The 22,461-nt window shown below is 37.9% G+C and overlaps 1 protein-coding gene and 1 pseudogene across 14 annotated transcripts in view; both read left to right on the top strand.

The window, feature by feature from the left end:
- The window catches only part of EHBP1 (EH domain binding protein 1), a 326,529-nt gene that overhangs the window by 178,571 nt on the left and 125,497 nt on the right, over positions 1-22,461 (top strand). The window lies entirely within an intron of this gene.
- Positions 3,644-6,926, top strand: LOC132213878 (small ribosomal subunit protein eS10-like; annotated as a pseudogene).

The following is a 22,461-nucleotide window of genomic DNA, read 5'->3' as shown; positions in this document are numbered from 1 at the left end:
TGCTGATTGTCTAGAGCAGCCGTGGGCAAACTATGGCCCGCGGGCCGAATCCGGCCCGTTTGAAATGAATAAAACAAAACAAAACAAAAAAGACCATACCCTTTTATGTAATGATGCTTACTTTGAATTTATATTAGTTCACACAAACACTCCATCCATGCTTTTGTTCCGGCCCTCCGGTCCAGTTTAAGAACCCATTGTGGCCCTCAAGTCAAAAAGTTTGCCCACCCCTGGTCTTGAGGATTTATCCAGTGGTGTCAATGGTGTATTAAAGTCCCCTACTATGATTGTGTTGTTGTCGATCTCTCCTTTGATATCTTCCAGGAGTTTTTTTTATGTATTTGGGTGCTCCTGCATTGGGTGCATATATGTTTACCAGGGTTATATCTTCGTGTGGTATTGATCCCTTTAATATTATGAAGTGGCCTTCCTTATCTCTTGTTATGGCCTTCAATTTGAGGTCTATTTTGTCTGATATAAGTATTGCTACCCCAGCTTTCTTTTCCTTTCCATTTGCCTGAAAGATATTTTTCCATCCCTTCACTTTCAGTCTGTGTGAGTCCTTTCTAATGAGGTGGGTCTCTTGTAGACAACATATGTATGGGTCATGACTTTTTATCCATTCAGCCACTCGATGTCTTTTGGTTGGAGCATTTAGTCCATTTACATTTAAAGTTATTATTGAAAGGTACTTGTTTGTAGCCATTTCTTTTTTTGTGTGGCTGTTTTCTTTCTGAGCTTTTTATTTCTTCTTTTTAAACCAGTCCCTTTAGCATTTCTTGCATTGCTGGCTTGGTGGTGATAAACTCCCTTAGCCTTTTTTGTCTGTGAAGCTTCTTATTTCCCCTTCAATTTTGAATGATAGACTGGCTGGATAGAGTATTCTTGGATTCAGTCCTTTGCTTTGCATCACTTTGTAAATTTCTGTCCATTCTTTTATGGCCTGATGTGTTTCTGTTGAGAAATCATTTGACAATCTAATGGGAGATCCCTTGTATGTAACTTTCCATCTCTCTCTTGCAGCCTGTAAGATTCTCTCTTTGTCCTGAACATTTGCCATGGTAATTATGATGTGTCTTGGTGTGGGTCTTTTTGGGTTCACCTTGTTAGGGACTCTCTTGGCTTGTGATTTTTTTCTTCCCCACCTCAGGGAAGTTTTCTGATATTTCTTCAAATAGGTTTTCTAATCCTTGTTCCTCTTTCTGTTGTTCTGGCACCCCTATTATTCGTATGTTGTTTCGTTTCATGTTGTCCCAAAGCTCCCTTAGACTCTCCTCCTGACTTTTAATTTTTTTCTCCAATTGAAGTACAGTTTGGATGTGTTTTGCTTCCTTGTCCTCTAATTCACTAATTCTGTCCTCCGCTTCTCCTAGTCTACTCTTGATACTTTCAGTGGTGTTTTTTATTGCAGCTATATCGCTCTTCATTTCTTCTTGGGTCTTTCTTAAGTTGTTGATTTTTTCATCTGTTTCTTCTTGCTTCTTGTATATGTTGTTGATTTTTTCCTCCATCCGGTTTATGCACTTTAGGACCCTTACTCTGAATTCTTTCTCTGTCAAGTTGCATGCCTCTGTATCACTTAGCTGCTTTCCAGGCGAGTCCTCCTTTTCTTTCCTTTGGGGGTTTCTTTGTCTACCCATGTTTGATCTCACTGACATATATAGGTATTGAGTTGTTCAGTGGCTGCTCCCTGGGTGGCAGTGGCTCCTCAGGCTGTGGTTGCTCCTTGGGCGGTTGTGGTAGCAGCTGCTCCTCAGTTGGCAGCAGCTCCTCAGGTAGGTGCTGTTCACAGCTGTGGTGGCTCTTCTGGCTGGTGGAGGGAGGCTTCACACACAGCAACTGTTCCTCAGACAGAGCGTGTGGTGATCAGAAGGCCGCTGTTGCTTGGATCTGCTTTCTGTGGGGAGAAGATGGGCTCCTCTGAGTTCACGTAGTCACGCTGCTTGAGAGCTGTTGCTTCCGGGTTAGTAGCCGATCTCTGGATGCCGGTAACCTGGAATCCATTTATTAAATAACTATGCTTAAACAGTTGATAGCATCTGTAACTTCTACTTTCTGGGGGTTTTTTCTTGTGATTTTCAGTGGAATTTTTCAGTCATATAAAAAGGTAAAAGGATCCTTTACAATTAATACTTGTGTGCCCATTATTCAGTTTAAGATAAAACAAGTATAATTGAAGCTTCCTGTGTAACCATAGTTAATTTTAAAAGCACAATTTAAAAGATTTTTTTAATATATATTTTATTGATTTTTTACAGATAGGAAGGGAGAGGGGATAGAGAGTTAGAAACCTCAATGAGAGAGAAACATCGATCAGCTGGGATGTGCCCACAACCAAGGTACATGCCCTTAACCGGAATCGAACCTGGGACTCTTCAGTCTGCAGGTCGACACTGTATCCACTGAGCCAAACCGGTTAGGTCTTAAAGCACATTTTAAATAATATAATTTCATTTTAAATTTGAAATTCTGTGGTAAATTCTAATAGTAAGAATAGTGGATGGATAATGATACCTGGTGGAAGTATTATTCTATCTGTGCTTATGGTCAGTAATAATTATCTCAGTTCTTTTCTATTGATAAGAGATACTAAATTTAAATGATCACAGAGCCTGGAGCTAAATTCCACTGCTTGGTACATTTTCTGGTGAGAAGGGAAGAATGGCGGGATTCTGTCTTACTTCAAATGGTAAACGATGTCTGCATTCTCCCCTCTGGAAATTCACCACCTGTACTTCCATATTGACATTCCTCCATAATCACACTATCAAATTTGTTTTTGGCTACATCTATTGTGATGGCATGACAGAAAAAACTTCTGTCTTAAGATCAGTTATAATAACATTTTGAAAAACAAATAACCAAATAATCAGTATGTTCAGTGATGGTAAGAGATTAGCCAGATGATGTTTTTATAAGGCTCTTATTACTAGTGAATCTATAAAAATGATCAATTATTATATCTCATATTGATGTTTTGCTGATTTTTCACCAAGAACAACAAAAGTCTTTGGAGTTACTCCAGAGTTTCAAATGCATAAATCAGAAACAAAAAGAAAAAAAAAAAAGAAAAAAGACTGCTGTTTAATGGTTTGAATCCCCCAAGATGTAGTTAACGCCCACTCGGGGCATGCTTAGACTTGGTTGGTAATTACAATTGAGCTGTAAAATATTTTGACAGTTTCCAACTGTTGTGTACTTGTTAGTCATTTGGTGGCAAATGCAATTTGGTGAGGTTTTTTTGTGGGACACGTTTAATTAAGAATCTTTCAATTAAGTAGTATGGCACACTAAGCATTAATACAAAGTTTTGCAGCTATAAGCTACTTTTACTTTTTACCCAAAGCAGTAAATATGTTTCGTTAATCACACTATAGGGTAGTGAAGCTTGCCATGCTTTTATGCCTCTCCTTTTCTTCGCAAGCTTTTACTTGTCATATAGTAAAGCATAACCACCCAGTACTTAATTTGTAGCTGGAACATTATGTATGATTTTCCTAGGTAAATGAATTCATGGCAAATAAATCAAATGGCTTATAATAATTACAGGACTAAAAAAGAGAGATTGGATAAATTTTTGTTGCATGTTTTTATTCTCTTTTTATAACAACAAAGCTCCTAATAATAAGCAAATTTGGGCAACATGACAATTCCTAGAAAGAGTCAAACCTTTGAAATCAAGGCACGTTGCCTATTTAGATTGAAGAGTGTAACTAAATCATTTTTAAATCTCTGTTAAGTTTAACTATGGCTATTGGATAAGTCATTTTCAATATTATATAGAGCTAAATGATAATGGAAAAAGTTTAAGCCTTAATGTATCCAAGAATAAAACAGTAAAAAATCTCATAATCAAATCACTTGAAAAAACTATTATTTAAAGGTTATAATTGTTTCCTTGGAAATCTTCAGACATTTTATTCTTTCTATTTTGTTGATATGAGTTTTAATTAGTAAACCAGCAATATAATAAAGATTCTTAGCAAAAAAAAAGAAAAAGGAGAGAGAGAGAGAGAACTCATGGATATGGACAATGGACAACAGTGTGGTGATTGCAGGGTGTGGGTGGAGGTGGAGGAGGATATAGAGGGGATAAATAGTGATGGAAAAATAAAATAATAACAAGGATTCTTAGGAAAAAATTTTCTGTGAATTTAGTTCATTAGTTCTTTAATTTTTCTAAGTTTTCCTGCAAAAACATATTAATATGATCTGTAAAAATAAAACCAAATGTCGTGCTGAATTAATTTGTGCTGAATCAGTTTAGGCTTTATTTTGAAATGTGTAATCAATCTTCCCAAATTATCAATGTTAGGAAATGCATTAAATAAACCATCTTTATTTGCTTTTATAGTCTATATATTCAATAAGCAAAAGTGCTGAAATGAGGTCAGAGAAAGGACAGGAATAAGCTGCTAATTACTGGCTCAAATTAGAGAATAAGGTAATTAAGAATATTCATCAAACTGTATATACTTTAAGAGGGTGAATTTTGTTGTATGTAAATTATACTTTTATAAATCTGCCTCTTAAAATTCTAAAAAATTTTTTAAACTTGAGAATGAAAGCTCAAGTCACCATCCTAATATTATAAAATTATATTGCTAATTTAGTCAAGAATTGGCCCTAGCCGGTTTGGCTCAGTGGATAGAGCATCAGCCTTCAGACTGAAGAGTAGGTTTGATTCCAGTCAAGGGCACATGCCCGGGTTTTAGGCTCAATCCTCAGTAGGGTGCATGTAGGAGGCAGCCAATCAATGAATCTCATCATTGATGTTTCTATCTCTCCCTCTCCCTTTCTCTCTGAAATCAATAAAAATATATTTATTTTTTTTAAAAAGAATTGCCTCTATAATTGAATATGATTTACCTGATCCAGTAAAGGCCAAAGCTTGCAGAAAGGCTGGATAAATAATTTTAGTATTTCCTTCAATACTATATTAATACGTGAGTTGTTATTATTCTCTTGAGTTACTAATATATAAATTAAATGTGTCTCTTGGAAATATCTAAAAATATATACTTTCCCAATGGTTAATATTGCTAGGTCAGGATTTCTCTTCTATTTATGTTTTAGGTAGTCTGTATGTGTATTTTAAAAAATTCACTGTGGGCCAAAATCGGTTTGGCTCAGTGAATAGAGCATCGGCCTGCGGACCAAAAGGTCCCAGGTTCGATTCCGGTCAAGGGCATGTACCTGGGTTGCGGGCACATCCCCAGTGGGAGATGTGCAGGAGGCGGCTGATTGATGTTTCTCTCTCATCGATGTTTCTAAATCTCTATCTCTCTCCCTTCCTCTCTGTAAAAAAATCAATAAAATATATAAAAAAATAAAAATATAAAAATTCACTATGGTACAGTGGGGCCTTGACTTATGAGTTTAATTCGTTCCGAGACCGAGCTCGTTAAGGAGCTCGTTAACTCAAATTACTCTGTCAACTCAATGCAAAAAACCAGCCGAGAGACAGCTGGTATCTCAAAAAACTCGTTAGTCGGGACACTTGTAAGTCAAGGCCCCACTGTATTACCATTTAAAAAGTGTTTCTTTTATAAGATCCTTATTGCTATAATTTGACCTCACACAAATTTTGATTATAATCTTTTTTAAAGATTGTTTTTGAAATTCAGGTTATATGCATTCAGAGAAGAGGAATCTTTTCTTTTTAATTGATTTTAGAGAGGGGGGAGGGAGAAACATTGATTTTGTTGTTCCACTTATTCATGCATTTATTGGTTATTTTTTGTATGTTCCCTGACTGGAGATCAAACCTGAAATCTTTAGAGTATAGGGCCAACACTCTAATCAATGGAACTACCTGGCCAGGGCTTCGAGGAATCTTATAATTAAATGTGTTCATTAAAGTAAATGCCTACCATTTATTTTTACTAATTTATAAGTTGGTAACATAGCTAACACTTAAGTTAAATTAAGTTCAATAATATTTAGTTATAGGAAAATAGATTTGCTCTGAATATTAAAAAGATACACATGCCATTTACATGGATTTTAGTTTCCTCTTTTTTGTTTACTTTTTCTAATATTAAGAATAAAAGAAGAAGTACTGAATGAGATAACATACTGGTTAAGACTATCTTGGCATTTTACCTATATAATTTTACTTAGATAATAATATTAAATATTGTGAATGTATCCATTTTCCCTAGATACTTAATAGATTTTACGTAACCATGATAAAACTGCAAACAGAATATTTCTTGGGATAGTATTAAAATGATTCCAAAATTACTTAGAAAAAAGTTAATATTTAAGACTAATTTTTAAAAAACATTTTAAAAAGAGATGATGGTTAATGACATTTGATTATCCCTACAAGATATTAATGCACATTATAAAATAGCAATGTACTCCAGTTTTGGCCTCAGACAAAGCAGCCATTACCATAATTTCCAAGAAAAACCAGATTTCCATTTATTAACTCCTTTTTAAGGAGGGAGTGATGGTGGCCAAGAGGATGTTCACATGCCTGAACACCCCAAGCTGACAGACAAGAACATGCCTAATCTTCAAGTAATGAAGGCCATACAGTTTCTCAGAGTATGAGGCATGAAGGAACAGTTTGCCTGGAGACATTTCTACTGTGACTTCCCAGAAAGGGCATCCAGTATCTCTGTGATCACTTCCACCTGCTCCCGGAGATCCTGCGTGCCACTTTGCACCACAGCTAACATGAGACTAGCAGGGAGTGAGCATCCTGCAAGACTCACATGAGGGGAAGCTGACTGAGACACATACAGAAGGAATGCTGTGCCCCCTGGTGCCAACAAGAAAGCTCAGGCCAGGCCTGGGTCAGCAACCAAATTCCAGTTTAGAGGCAGATTTGTTTATGGGTGTGGTCAACCACCTCAGTAAAGTTGAGGGGATTATTTTGTGTTAAATAAACTTGTGGCCAGAAATTAAAAAAAAAAGCAATGTACTGCCCTGGCAGGTGTGCTCAGTGGTTAGAGCATGTTGGCCTGTGCAAGGGTCAAAGGTTCGATTCCCAGTCAAGGGCACTTAACTGGATTACAGGTTCAATCTCCAGCCTGGTCAGGAGTCGTACTGGAGGCAACCAATAGATGTGTGTCTCTCACATCGATGTTTCTCTCTCTCTCTTTCTCACCCATCCTCCCTCCCTTCCACTCTCTCTGAAAATCAATGGGGGAAAATTCCTCTGGTGAGGATTAACAAAATAAATAGCAATTGTACTGCTAAAAAGAGCAGGTTACTGGACAACAGGGGGATGGGAACATGAGTTTGTGTGGGGGGGGGAGGTTGGGGGTTAATGGGGGGGGGGGATGAGGACACATTTGTAATACCTTAACTAATAATAATAATAAAAAAAGAGCAGGTTACTGAAGCAGAATGTCTAGCCCAGAGATAACATGATCTCATTCAGACATGCATATACACTTACATAATAATTTAATATACAATAAAGAAAGCATCACAGAAATGCTATTCAGAAAATGATATTAGGCTAATAATTCAGAACCTCGATTCATGCCATTCACCAAAATGTATTCTACAGAGAGGAAAGTGTTAAAACATTAAATTAAAAAATATATTTTAAAAAGAAGAAAGCATATTATTTACCAAATCTCTGGAGAGAAAATAACTTTCTGAAACCAAAGAAGCAAAGATATCAGGAAAGACAAAAAGTTGACAAGTTGGACTATATAGGAATTAAAATGACTGACAATAAAAATGATAGGTAAGGAAAATTCCATGAATAGAAAACCAGCCTAAATGTTATTTATATATCATTAAAGAAAATATTAAGTTAGAGGGTTAGGGCTCAAACCGAGATCTTACTCCAAAGTCTGTGTATGCTCTGAACCACAATTCTGTGTCCTTTTCTTATGCTATATATCCTTTTGAACATAGCTTCTCCCTCATAACAGTCTGTATATGGTTTAGTTACTAAATTTACAGGAGAATTAAGCTTATTATTTTCATTTTTTATAGAAAAATATGCCATAAAAAGAAATTACATGGGTAAAATATATGTGAGTTTAAGGGCAGCAACTCTTCCCTGTACTATGGATTAATAATTGTTAGATTATATAAGGTACAGGTAGTGTCACTGAAAAGCCACAAGAATGTCCTGGCTAATAAGAATGTTTTTGGCAAAATTGCATAGCAGAACAATATGACTAAAATAGAGATGGATATAACTCTCCTAATAAGCTAGGATTGGCCTATTCACATGTTCTTGCAAATGTGTTAAATGTTGATGAAAAGGAGTAGGAGCTTTCTGGTAAAACAAATCAGTATATGTAAAAAAAAACAAAACAAAAACAAAAACAAACAAACAAAAAAAAACAGATTTAGAATATAAGCATGCTATATCTTAAAATTCATTCCCTCTTGAGTTTCTTTTTCTGTGTATTTATTTTCTTTGTAGTCTCACACTCCTGACTTACTCATCTACTGCTGTTTGTTTGTTTTTTAAGGGTATCATAATCCCTATATTTTAACCTAATAGTTGGAAATAATTTGCATTTTTGTTTTGTTTGTTTTTTTGCTTATAGTAATTCTAAAATGTCTACATTCTCTTTTAGAAATTGACTGACCCCAAAGGATTTTTACAAAGGAGTCATCGTAAAATTTTATAATGTTAGGGCTCACAATCTTTCATCTCAATTTAAGAAAAGAAAATCCACTAGAGAACTACTTTGCAAGTTAAAGGCAGTCAGATTTTTCATAAGTCTTTTATTCCTCCTATTCAACTGACTTGAGATAATATGTGACTATTTTATGAATTCAAACTGTATTGGTAAAATTAACACATGTATTTTGCATGTGTGTTAAATAAGCTTTCAAGTAGACATAAATAAAATGCATCAGGTGTGGGGGATTTGTTCTATTTGTAAGGTAATCAAGTAGCCTGTTAATGTTTCATGGATGCTGGATGAAGACATAAAACTCCTGAGTCAGAGACAAAGGACTTTATTACTCACAGCATGAGCATTGGCATGTTTTTGTCGGTTCCTTTGTGACTAAGTTCCATAGGGATCACATGAAGGGTCAAATGCATGCTGCACACACAGTGGGGTTGTATCACAGCTAAAGAACATTGCACTTGGGGGAATCCCCACTTTTATATCAATCATTAAACAAGCCTGTTCTTTGTCCCAGAGGGAGAAGCTACCTCGTGCTTAAAGGCTGCGTGCTTTTCTGTAAAGAATGACCTGATAAAGAGCAGTCAGGACTTTTCATTTTTGGACAAGCCAGCAAAATGCATAGGAGGCAGTAGAGAAGGGCAGAGGAATGTCTCCCAGTACTCTGATATAATATATTTTGTTCTGTTGTTTTTTTAGCAACAGTGCTCTTTTTGCTATTACTACTTATATAATAATCATTGGGCCTGAAATTTCACTAATTCTACCACTCCTTGATTTATACCTACAGATGTAAGTTTTAAAGAAATAATTGTATTTAAAGGCTGCTAGTCCAAGTGGGGAATTTATATGGTCAAAACACTCTGTTATAGAATGGATTTTTTCATATTTTTTTGTCATTTTTATAGGCATGGAATCAATCATACACTATCCTTTTGTTTTCCTAGCAAACTTATTATTATAGTGTTTACTTTCATTAGTGACTAGGCATGGCCCCCTATAAGGAAACATCATGGGTTTGAATATTAGTATGCCCTGCAAGCAACCTTGTATTGTTCAGTATTCTCCATCTCTTCAACCTCTTTATTCTTTATTTTTTATTTTTAAATATATTTTATTGATTTTTTACAGAGAGGAAGGGAGAGGGACAGAGAGTTAGAAACATCGATGAGAGAGAAACATCGATCAGCTACCTCCTGCATATCCCCACTGGGGATGTGCCACAGCCAAGGTACATGCCCTTGACCAGAATCAAACCTGGGACCCTTGAGTCCGCAGGCCGACGCTCTTATCCACTGAGCCAAACCAGGTAGGGCCTTTATTCTTTATTAATGACACAATTAGGAGACTCTTTCTGAAATTGGTGCTTTAGTTTAGGTTCTAACATTTAAACTTAAGCTATCAATTAGTCTTATCATTTTGCTTTAATACACTCAAAGCTGATATTGGTTGATATAGGGATACTCATTCCCATACCTACATTTCTGCACTGTCTACAACAGTGACTCTGAAATCTTTTTGTCTCAGAACTCCCTGATACTCTTAAAAGTTATTGAGGAAAAAAAGAAAAAAAAAGTTATTGAGAAGATAAGAGAATTTTAGGAAGATTGTGGAGTAAGAAACACCAGAAATCCATTTCCTTATCTAGACAATTGAAATGACAGAATTTGTCTGATCTGTTTTGGAACTCTGGAGTCTGTTGAAACCTTTGGAACTCAGGGAAAGGGTTAGACTTTGATTAATTTCAGCTCCTTAGCTCAGCAATGGCTACTTATCTCCCACCTCCCAACCCCATTATAGGCAGCTATGCACATATTCCTAGAGCAAGCACACAGCTTGCAGGAACCAGGGTGGGCAATAAGGACCCTAGTCCTCAATATATCAGAGATCTGTGTTCTGATTTTTGATTGTAGCTTCTGCTGACAAAAGTTGTTATAAACACACACACACACACACACACACACACACACACACACCCCTTTGTTTCAGGTCCTTCCTCAGAGTAAAGCAATTTCTATGGGACTTAAAGGGCTGGTGCTTTCCCCTACTTCATTTTCCTCTTTTCCTCTTTGGAGAGCCTGACTTTAAAAACAAGTACATTCAAAATCAACTGCACACACAGGAGAAATTAGATAATTAGCACACATAGCCAGAGAAAGACACAGGGCCAGCAAAGACTTGAGAAGACCTTAAGTGTATACTCAAGCTAATCCATGGCATGGAGATGGCCTAAAACAATTAAATAAACAAACTAATAATAATCCCATAAATCCTGAGGAAGTTATCATTCCACATCCAATTACCACATAATTACATTCAGATATCCAGTTTTGAACAAGAAAACCAAAAGGGAAAGTATAGCTTACTTATAGGGAAAAAATTAACCAACAGAAACTGTCCCTGACAAAGACCACATGTTGTACCTACTAGACAAATACTTTAAAACAAGTGTCTTAAAGATGCTCAAAGAATTAAAGGAAGATGTGGAAAAAAAAAGAGGAAAAAAAAAGATGTATGAATAAAATGGAAATACCAATAAAGAGAAAACCCAAAAGGACACAAAAATAAATTCTAGAGCTGAAATACACAAAAACTGAAATTAATAATTCACTAGAGGGATTCAAAGGCAGGTTTGAGCAAGCAGAACAATCAGTGAACCTGAATGTAGAACAATGGAAATTATAGCATCTAAAGAACAGAAAGGAAAAATAATAGGGAACAGAACCTAAGGGACCTGTGGGAAAGTGGATCAATATACTAGTATACATTATGGGAATCCTGGAAGGGGATGAGAGAAATGGGCATAGTGATTCTTTGAAGGAATAATGGCTGAAAACTTCCCAAGTTTGAGGAAAGATATGATTATAAACACCAAGAAAATCAGCTATTCAGATAGGAAGAACTCAAAGAGATCTACACCAAGACACATTCTAAGCCAGTGATTCCCAAAGTGGGCGCTACCGCCCCCTGGTGGGCGCTGCAGCGATCAAGGGGGGCGGTGATGGCAACAGGTGCATTTGTTTTAACTTTTTTTGATTACCTTTCTATTCTGAGTTCAATAAATAGTTTCATAATTTCAAACTTCAATGTTTCTAATTTACACCTTTCTTTACTATATTTTACGAAAAAGGTAGAAACATTAATACATATATCTTTCTGTTTAATTGCTATTAAAATTTTTAAAAAAATTAATTTCCAGGGGGCGCTGAGTAATATTTTTTCTGGAAAGGGGGCAGTAGGCCAAATAAGTTTAGAACCACTGTTCTAAGCAAACTGTTGAAAGACAAAGAGAATCTTGAAATCAGCAAGAGAGAAGTGATTTGTCAAATGCAAGGAGATCCTCAATGAGATTAACAGTAGATTTCTCATCAGATACTTTGAAGGATACAAGGCAGTGGGTCAGTATATTCAAAGTACAATAACAAAATCCTGTATCTGGCAAAATTGTTTTCAAAGGTGAGAGGAAAATTAAGGCATTCTCAAATACACAGAATCTGAGGGAGTTTGTTTTAAGTCCTGCAGGACATTAGATAGTATATTGAAGCCATATGAAGAAATAAAAGTCTCAGTAAAGATAAAAACATGGTTAATTGCAAAAGCTACCATTATTATAACACAACTAGAGGCCCAGTGCATGAACTCATGCACTGGGGTGGGCGGGGGGCCCCTCAGCCCAGCCTGCCCCCTCTCATAGTCCGGGAGCCCTCAGAGGATGTCCTACTGATGGCTTAGGTCTGCTCCCCTTGGGAAGCAGTCTGCTCCCTGTGGGAAGCCGCAGTCTGGCCTCACTCTGCAGGAGGCGACTGGGCTGATCAGGAGAAGGCGCCACCCCCATCACCCCGCTGCTGCTGCCACTGCCGGCTGCTGGCTGCCGCAGCCACCAAGGTGTTTTTATCAACACGGACTCCAGTCCCTTCACCATGAAAAAAATGACAACTTTCTTTAGGCATTTTCAAGATATCTCTTTCATAGGATATGACATTTCTTTCTTTTCTTTTTTTATCCTCACATGAGGATATTTTTCCATTGATTTTTAGAGAGCGTGGAAGAGAGAAGGAAAGACAGAGAGAAACATCAATGTGAGAGGGGCACTTCAATTGGTTGCCTCCTGCATGAGCCCTGACCCGGGCCCCGGCCAGGGAGGAGCCTGCAACATAGGTACATGCCCTTGATCAGAATCGAACCTGGACCCTGTGGTCGACAGGCCAAGGCTCTATCCACTGAGCCAAACTGGCTAGGGCAGGATATGACATTTCTTAGCCCCTCTAGCAGCAGACCTTTGTTTTTTCCTCCAAGAGTGAGGTGGAAAATCCCTAGATCACCTTCTTGGATTCTTATTACCCAAGTTACCAAGAATATTACCAGTGGCATACAGGGAGCTTAGCCAATGAGCAGTCAGGAAAGGTGTTTTCTCTGCAGCTCACACGCAGAGGCCCCCCTGTGTGTGTCCACTGGGGGTGTGCTCCGAGCTGCACCGCGGTCGCTGGGAGCAGGCCCCCAGCCCTGTGTGTGTCTGCTGCACCGGTCATGACTATTAAGGCTTGGAGCCGGTCGTGACTGTTAAGGCGTCCGGATAAATTTGCGTTTTATATATATATTTTTTGTTTGTTTTGTTTTGTTTTCTCCACAGTTTAAGAGACTACTAAATTTAAAAAATATATATATTGATCTAAAATATAGTATTATTATAACTTTGGCTTACACATTAGGTTTTAAAGACTTAGTCTAAACCAAGAATAGAAAATTTATTAATAATGTTAAGAATTAATTGTATATTGGAATAGCAGTGTGTGAATATGTTGGGTTAAAAAGAAAGATCCTAATTCAACAACCTGATATTACAACATAAGGAACTAGAAAAAGAACAAACTAAACTCGCCTGGCTGGTGTGGCTTAGTGGTTTAGCATCAACCTATGAACCAGAAGGTCACAGTTCGATTCCCCAAGGTTGCAGACACCATCCCCATTGGGGGACGTGCAGAAGACAGCAGATCAAAGATTCTATCTATCTCTCTCCTTTCCTCTTTGAAATCAATAAAAATATATATATTTTTTAAAAAGAACAAACTAAACTCTAAACTAGCAGAGGAAGGAACAATAAATATTAGAGCAAAGATAAAGTAGAGAATAGAAAAACAATAGAACAAATGGCGCTGTAATAGCTAGACATTCACATGTAAAAATATGAATCAAAACACAGACCTTATAATCATCACAAAAATTAATATCAAAATAGATCATAGACCTAAATGTAAAACACAAAACTATAAAATTAGAAGACAACATAGGAGAAAACACAGACTACTTTGGGTATATATATGTTTTATTGGTTTAAGAGGGAGGTTGTGGGCTCGATCCCCAGTGTGGGGGGCATGCAGGAGGCAGCTGATCAATGATTCCTTGTCATCATTGATGTTTCTTTCTCTCCCTTTCTATTCCTCTCTGAAATCAATAATAAAAATATATTTTAAAAAGAAAAGGTAATTTTAATAGATATTTCAAATAATTTAGAGTCGTCTTTTTTTAATACTACACCAAAACTCAAAAAGGTAGTTTAAGTTATTTACAATGTGGAAACTGAAATAGTGCATTGGTCTGTCTTGCATTTTCAAATGGATATTTTATTGATGCATGATTTAGAACTTCATGTATTGTTTCTTTGTAAAACATTGATTTTCCCAACTCTTGAAGATCTTCTAAATGTTGTCACATTTGATTACACAATGTAAAAAGCAACATTTGTTAATATTGCCACCAGCCTTTTCACACAAGTCCTTAAGTCCATCCTTTTCCTCACTTCTGTCGTATGTGAACCTATTTCTACTCTCTATTCTACATAAGTATTAGATATGTTTGGTTTTAGTTCTGGTATCATATTTTATATTATGCTTTTTAATTTTAACACTCAGTTCTATATTCTCTATTTTTTTATATTCAATTCTTCTGATATGGGAAGTTTAACTGTTGATTTATTTATTACACATCCCCATATATTGCTTTTCAGTATTACACATCTTCTAGTTTATGCTGAAAAAAGGTACTTTGCGGTTTCTCATTATCTTTGTTACCTTTAAGTAATTTTTAAATTGAATTGGGGAACCGCCATTTTTATTTCATCATTTTAAAACCAGCAATTCCAGTATTCTTCTTAAAGTCCTTTTGCTGTGAAACGTAATGTGAGTGTGAAATATATACAAAAAGTACGTAAGACTTAATACACAGCTTAACAAATTATATTAAGTGAATATCTATTTAAACACTGTAAGAGTTAAATCTTTGCAAAAGCTCCAGAAGCTATCTGCTTTTGTGCCCCTTATCCTAAACTCTTTCCTCTTTCCTGGAGATAATCACTGTCATAATTTTATTGAAATCACTTTGTTCTTTGCTTTATAGTTTCAAGTATAAATCCTTAAGCAATATGCTTTAGTTTAACTGGTTTCTCATTTTCTTTTTTTATTGAATGTATTGGGGTGACATTGGTTAACAAACTTAAACGGGTTTCAGGTGCACAATTCTACAACACATTGTCTTTTCACTATGTTGTGTGCTCACCACCCAAATCAAGTCTCCATCCATCACCATTTATCCTCCCTATAGCCTCTTTCACCTACCTCCCTTGACCCCTCCTCCCTCCACTCCCGAAATCATCACACTGTTGTCTGTGTCCATGACTTTTTTTGCTCTCTCTTTGCTCAATCCCTCCACCCTCCCTCACCCAGCCTGACCCCACTCCCCACTCCCCAACAGCTGTCAGCCTGCTCTCTGAGTCTGTCACTGTTTTGCTTGCTAGTTCTTTTTGTTCTTTTGATTCCACATATGAGTGAAATCATATGGTACTTGTTTTTCTCTGACTGACTTATTTCACTAGCATAAAGCTCTCCAGGTCCATCCATGCTGTTGAAAAGGGTAAGATTTCCTTCTTTTTTACAGCTGAGTAGTATTCCATGAATACTTGGGTTGCTTCCAAACTTTAGCTATTGTAAATAGTGTTGCATTGAACATAGAGGTGCATGTATTCTTTCCAATTAGTGTTTCAGGTTTCTTTGGATAAATGGCCCCGAAGTGGAATCACTGGGTCATAAGGCAGTTGGTTCCATTTTTAATTTCCACAGTGGCTGCACCAATCTACATTCCCACCAACAGTGCACAAGGCAAAAGAAAGATTATAAAAACATTTCAACAACAGGATCAAAATTGCTCATGAATTAACTAATAAGAGGTGATAGTTGAAGGAGTTCAAAGCTGATTTTGAGACTGAAAGACTAGACAATTGGGACAATAGCTGTATCATTTGCAAACATAATAAAAATGAAGCAGGTTGTAAGGAAAGATTATAATTATGGTTTTGCACATATTGAGTTTGAATTTTATATGGGAGGAAGAACAGCCAGCTGGAAATGTCAACTTGAGATAGATTGAACTATAAATGTATATTTGGGAATCATCTGCATGGAAGTGATAGTTGCAATCCTGGGAGTGAATCAGCTCAAAGTGAGGGGAGAGAAAACTATTTAAAGCAATACCTAGAGGAATATGTGCTTGTATCAGTGGAAGAAGAGGAGACAGCAAAAGAGAAAGCAACTGCCCTGGCCAGATGGCTCTGTTGGTTGGAGCATCATACTGTACACCAAAAGGTTGTGGGTGTGATTCCCAGTCAGGGCACATACCTAGGTTACAGGTTCCATCTCTGATTGGGGTATGTACTGGAGGCAACCAATTGCGTCTCTCTCTCTCTCTCTCTCTCTCTCTCTCTTTCTCAAATCAATACATATTTTAAAAAGAGAGCGAGAAAGCAACTATAATCAGAGGAGTAGAGCAAAAAAATGTAATTGAAATTTCTTGCAACTATTAAAATGTAGGAAATTTTGCAATAAGTTATTTGACTTGATTTTTTTAAAAAGAGCCTGTTATTGTTAGTAAGAATAACTAGGTGACTTTACTTTCTTTAATATATAATATGCTATGTTAACAGAAATAATACATTAAGGTGATCTATATCAGAACATAGACCCGTTAAGTGAAACAGTGGCCTCAAGTCCTATTTCTTCTCTACTGTCACCACTTCAAATTGGCTCTATAATCATGGTTGACATTTAACTAGTTCTCAGTTAAACTGAGATCAGTGAAATTTCGTCTATACACTGGCTTGATTGAGAGAGAACTGGTAGGATCATCTGACTGAGCAGACTGATCATTCTAATCATAAAGTTATAATTAGAATAGCTTTTATAAATTTCCTCTTTCTCTGTGCATAAAAAGGACAACTATAATATCTGTGCCTTACTTCCCCAATATGTTAAATGGAGGTGCCTTCTCATATATTTTGTCATTGCAAAAATACAAGAAATAAGTTTTAAAGAGTTGTTCCAACATTTTAAAGTTTGGTTCTATGCTTAATGGCCAGATTTTTATGTCTTCCTCTCACCAGAAACAGTTGCATTGCCAAAAATTCCAAGTGCCCCATTTTGCACATAGAATATCAAGATTACCTTATAGTTAAAGCTTTGTTTACAGAATTGTTTCTTTATTTTGGAGAAATTAATGTCTTTTAACATTTTCAAAACACTCTAATATCGGAATTCAAGCGCTAATAATGCATTGGTGGCAGTAATAATAATTGCAGTTAACATTTACTGAATAGTTACTATGTGTCATCCATTGGGCTAAGTGTTTTTGCATGAATTTATTGATTTAGCAGTATTTACTAAGTGCCTACTATGTGCCAGGAACTGTTCTGGACACTTGGGATCAATTAATAAGCAAAAACTAAAATCACTGCTATCATAGCCCTTTTATTTATGAGGATGGTCAGGTAATAAGCATCCTATCTAATAAAAGAGAAACATGGTAATTAGCGTATGACCACTACCCTTCCCATTGGCTAATCAGGGCGATATGCAACTTAACTGCCAGCCAAGATGGCGGCCGGCAGCCAGGCAGCTTGAAACTAACATGAGGCTTGCTTGCTTCAGTGACGGAGGAAACCAATGTTCCCTGCCTGCCTTGCCGGCCACTGAGCCTGCAGTTTGGAACATTGTTACAAATATAGAAGCTAAATAAAACCCCAGAAACCTGCTTTCAGTGAGCCGGGATCTCAGAGCTGGAGTTATACATTGTTTCGATTATAGAACCCAAACAAACCAGATACCTGCTTTCAGCAGCAGAGGCCTCAGAGCTGGAGCCAGAGCTAAAGCTGGCCCAGAATAAAAAAAAAAAAAAAAAAAAAAAGAAAAAAAGAAAAAAAGGAGCAGTTGGGAGCTTCAGCCCTCAGCCCCTCACCCAGACTGGCCAGGCACCCCAGTGGGGACCCCCACCCTGAATGGTGTGTGACCAGCTGCAAACAGCCATCATCCCCTCACCCAGGCTGGCCAGGCACCCCAGTGGGGACCCCCACCCTGATCCAGGACACCCTTCAGGGCAAACCAGCTAGCCCCACCCATGCACCAGGCCACTATCCTATATAGTAAAAGGGTAAAATGCCTCCCAGCCCCGGATCAGCGGAGCCGCGAGGCCTCCCGGCACCGGGATCAGTGTGACAGGGGGCAGCGCGCCCGAACACCCTGATCGCCCTGCGGCTCTGTGTGTGACAGGGGGCGGGGCCACAATCTCCCTATCTGTCCTGCTCTGTTTGTGACAGGGGAAGGCGCCCCAACCTCCTGATCAGCCCTGCTCTGTGCCTGATACGGGGGAGCTCCCCAACCCCCTGATCGCCCTGTGGCTCTGTGTGTGACAGGGTGCGGTGCCCCAACACCCCCCCCCCCAACGGGCCCTGCTCTGTGTCTGACAGGGTAGAGCCATAACCTCCCCATCGGCCCTGCCCTGAGTGTGACAGTGGCGGCGCCCCAACCCCCAGATCGGCCCTGCTCTGTGGGTGATAGAGGGCGGCGCCCCAACCCCCCCCCCCACGGGCCCTGCTCTGTGTGTGATGGGGTAGAGCCATAACCTCCCCATCGGCCCTGCCCTGAGTGTGACAGTGGCAGCGCCGCAACCCCCTGATCGGCCCTGCTCTGTGCGTGACAGGGGGCAGCGCCCCAACCCCCGCATTGGCCCTGCTCTGTGGGTGACAGGGGGTGGCGCTGCAACCTCCCCATCGACCCTGCCTTGTGTGTGACAGGGGGCAGTGCCCCAACCCCCCAATCGGCCCTACCCTGAGTGTGACTGAGGGTGACATCGCAACCTCCCGATCTGCCCTGCTCTGTGCATGACGGGGTGGCACCCCAACTCCCCAATCAGCCCTGCTCTGAGCCCGACCAGGGGCTGCACCTAAGGATTGGGCCTGCCCTCTGCCACCCGGGAGCAGGCCTAAGCCAGCAGGTCATTATCTCCCGAGGGGTCCCAGACTGCGAGAAGGCACAGGCCAGGCTGAGGGTCCCCCCCTTCCTCCTGAGTGCACAAATTTTTGTGCACCAGGCCTCTATACTAATAAAAGGGTAATATGCTAATTAGACCAGACATCTTCTGGACGTCCTTCCAGACATCCTTCTGGACAAAGCCATGGTAATGGGGGCCAAGGGAGAGGCAGTTAGGGGCGATCAGGCCAGCAGGGGAGAGCAGTTAGGAGGATCAGGCCAGCAGGGGAGAGCAGTTAGGGGTCATCAGGCAGGCAGGCAGGTGAGCGGTTAGGAGCTAGTGGTCCTGGATTGTGAGAGAACTACTGCTGGTCATCCCCCGAGGGGTCCAGGATTGGAGAGGCTGCAGGCCGGCTTGAGACCCCTCCCCCCCATGTATGAATTTCGTGCACCAGGCCTCTAGTTAACAATAAGCATATTTTGGAAATAACCAAAATAAAGTGTATGGACCATAAGAAGATAGTAAGGTACGGAAAAAAAATAGAGCAAGGTAAGGGGAGTCAGGAGAGCCTAGTTGGGTTTGGGTGATGGAGATGGGTTGTGTTATTAATTAGGGTGTTCAAATGGAGATGGTTGCATTGGAGTTAACCATGCAGATATCTAAGAGGAGAGCATCTAGGCAAATGGAACAATCTGTGCAAACGCAATAAGATGGGACCATGTCTGGGGTATGCTGGATGGGATCAGGGAGAAGTAGATCTTGTCACTACAACAACACTATTTATAGATGAGGGAACTGAGACAAAGAAGTGGGACCACCTGCCACATTTACTACAAAATCAGGAGCCAGCAATAGCAAGAAGGTTTCAAACAGACTTACCTGCTTAGTTTTTTGTGACCCTCTGCAAAATATAAGATGAAAGGTCAGTAGTTGTGAAGTAGATGACTTCATTGAAAAACGGCTGTACTTCAATTTTCTGCAATTTCTAGTGCTTGTGATTTCATCAAAGTTTCTTCAATACATATGACTTATTTTTATTGTGAGATGTTTTAATATAAGGGTTTGGTGTTAGGGTAAGTCCAAAATTTAGTTTAGTTCTTCCAGTCTTTTCATACTGATCCTTTCTTAGAAACAGGATATATTCAAAATCATAATGACATGGTATGTTTTCATTAATTTTTAAGTACAGAAAGACACTCTCAGCGGTTCTCAACCTGTGGGTTGTGACCCCTTTGGCAGTCGAACGACCCATTCATAGGGGTCGCCTAAGACCATCCTGCATATCAGATCTATTTACATTACGATTCATAACAGTAGCAACATTACAGTTATGAAGTAGCAACGAAATAATTTTATGGTTGGGTCACAACATGAGGAACTGTATTTAAAGGGCCAGAAGGTTGAGAACCACTGCTAGATTGTAATATGATGATGACATATGTACATTACTTATGTACATGCTACTGATGATTAGAGTGAATCAATGTAATGATAGTTGCAGGTTAGTGGCCCATCTACATGCTACCCATACTTGGAATAAATCAATGCTTTAAAATAATAATTCGATACAGAAAAATATTTTGTTCTGTTTTTAAAAATTAAATTTATTGACGTAACACTGGTTAATAACATCATATAAATTTCAGGTGTATGAAATTATAATTTGGTACATTATACTCTATTGTGTGCTCACCATCCAAAGTCTAGTTTCCTTCCATGACCACATATCTGATCACCTTTACCCAGTTTGTCCTCCCTCCACCTATTTCCCTACAGTAACCACCATTCTGTTGTCTATATCTATTAGTTTGTAATTTCATTTGTTATTTTTTGTTTCATATTCCACATCATGCAGTTTTTGTTCTTTTCAAACTGACTTATTTCACCTAGCATAATACTTTCAAGATCCATCCATGTTGTCCCGAATGGCAATATTTAATCTTCTTTTATGGCTAAATAATATTCTGCATATTTACCAAATCATCTGTAGAGGGACACTTAGGTTGCTTCCATATCTTGGCTATTATAAATAATGCTGCAATGAACATAGGGGTATTTATATGTATATGAATTAGTGTTATCAGATTTTTCAGGTATGTATCCAGAAGAGAAAGTGCTGGATCACAAAAATTATTTCAATAAAAACAATCCTTTAAATAATAGAAAATCTAAGAAAAAATGTGTTTATGCTCAGTTTATCGATCTCCTAGCTCAATCATAGACTGCTTGCCACTCTATTTTCAAGTTAAGAGGGATTTGAAAGTCACAGTGAAAAGACACCATTAGGTGAAAAGATTTAATAGTTAATTTTTATACATGTTAGATTGATAGTTAAGAGAGCTATTATTTATTTTAAGGTCAATATTTTACTATATTGGGAATTCCATTTTACCTACTTATTCATATTGAATAGAATTAATAAAAATTTGTCTTTTATGACCTGTGAATTATTCAGCATTGACTTTGTATAGACTATTTAGAGAACAAAACTTCAATAGATTCTTTGTTTTTTTACATAATCTGTTCATCTGACAGTTAATAAAAATGTAAGAAATTATATCCTTGGTGTTCTTTAGTATTCCACAGGAAGAGTGAATGCATAAATCATGGTTATGTGGGGCTGATAATTTTAATTGTCTAGCACTAGCATGCTTTTGTCAAGTGGGGGCATCATTGGTCTTTTTTAAACAAGCTGTGTGGCAAGAATAATTTGCTTGTTAAACTTAAATGATATTAAGGATAAATAATTATTCTCCTTTCACCTTATTTTAGAGGGCCTCTATATTATGTCTATAGCCAATACTTGTAACTGATAGCAAGATTCAAAGTCCAGAAACATTTAGTAGTCTTCTTTTTAAGTTTTCAGTTGTATCAGTCTCTACAGTTACCATCACAAAATGTGGTTGTTACACAGTAAAAGAAAATGGCATTGTTTTAAGAATAATTAGAGTTTAGGTAAAAATCTTATTTTGTGGTCTAAGTTTGCTGTCATCATTGTTTTAAGTATATGAACAAGGAAAAGCCAAGTGTATGCTTCAAATTTAAAACACATGCATACAAGCATGTACTCCTAGGTGACTTAATATTTAAAAGTAGTTATAACTGATAATTAGAAGATATTTTGAGCAAATCCAAATTACATATTGTTGTGTTACTAACACCCGACTATTGATAATAACTCTAAATTTGTTTTGTCATCTTTAAATTTATGTAAGAATACATTTGATTATGATTATCATTCTGCTATCTACATTGAATATGATTACTATGTTTTGATCTCTCCATCACTAACAATTTGTGTCACAGTTAGACTTCCAAATACATTATTCTTTAGTCAAAAAAAGGAACTATATTTGTACATGATTGCATGTGGGCAAATTTTTTTTAGGGTGTGCAAGTTATACATATATTCATCCTGAAATGTTGAAATATTTTAATACAATGTTTCCACTAATCTTGCATACCTACATATTTGCCAGGTGAATGCCATAGGATAATAACTTATAATTCATGTTTCTTTCTTGGGGGTTACAGTTGCCTTGAATTGACA

Source organism: Myotis daubentonii, chromosome 12 (genome assembly GCF_963259705.1).
Source record: "Myotis daubentonii chromosome 12, mMyoDau2.1, whole genome shotgun sequence".
Taxonomy (NCBI): Eukaryota; Metazoa; Chordata; class Mammalia; order Chiroptera; family Vespertilionidae; genus Myotis; species Myotis daubentonii.
Note: the sequence above shows the minus strand (reverse complement) of the source record. Positions and strands in the feature narration are given on the sequence as shown.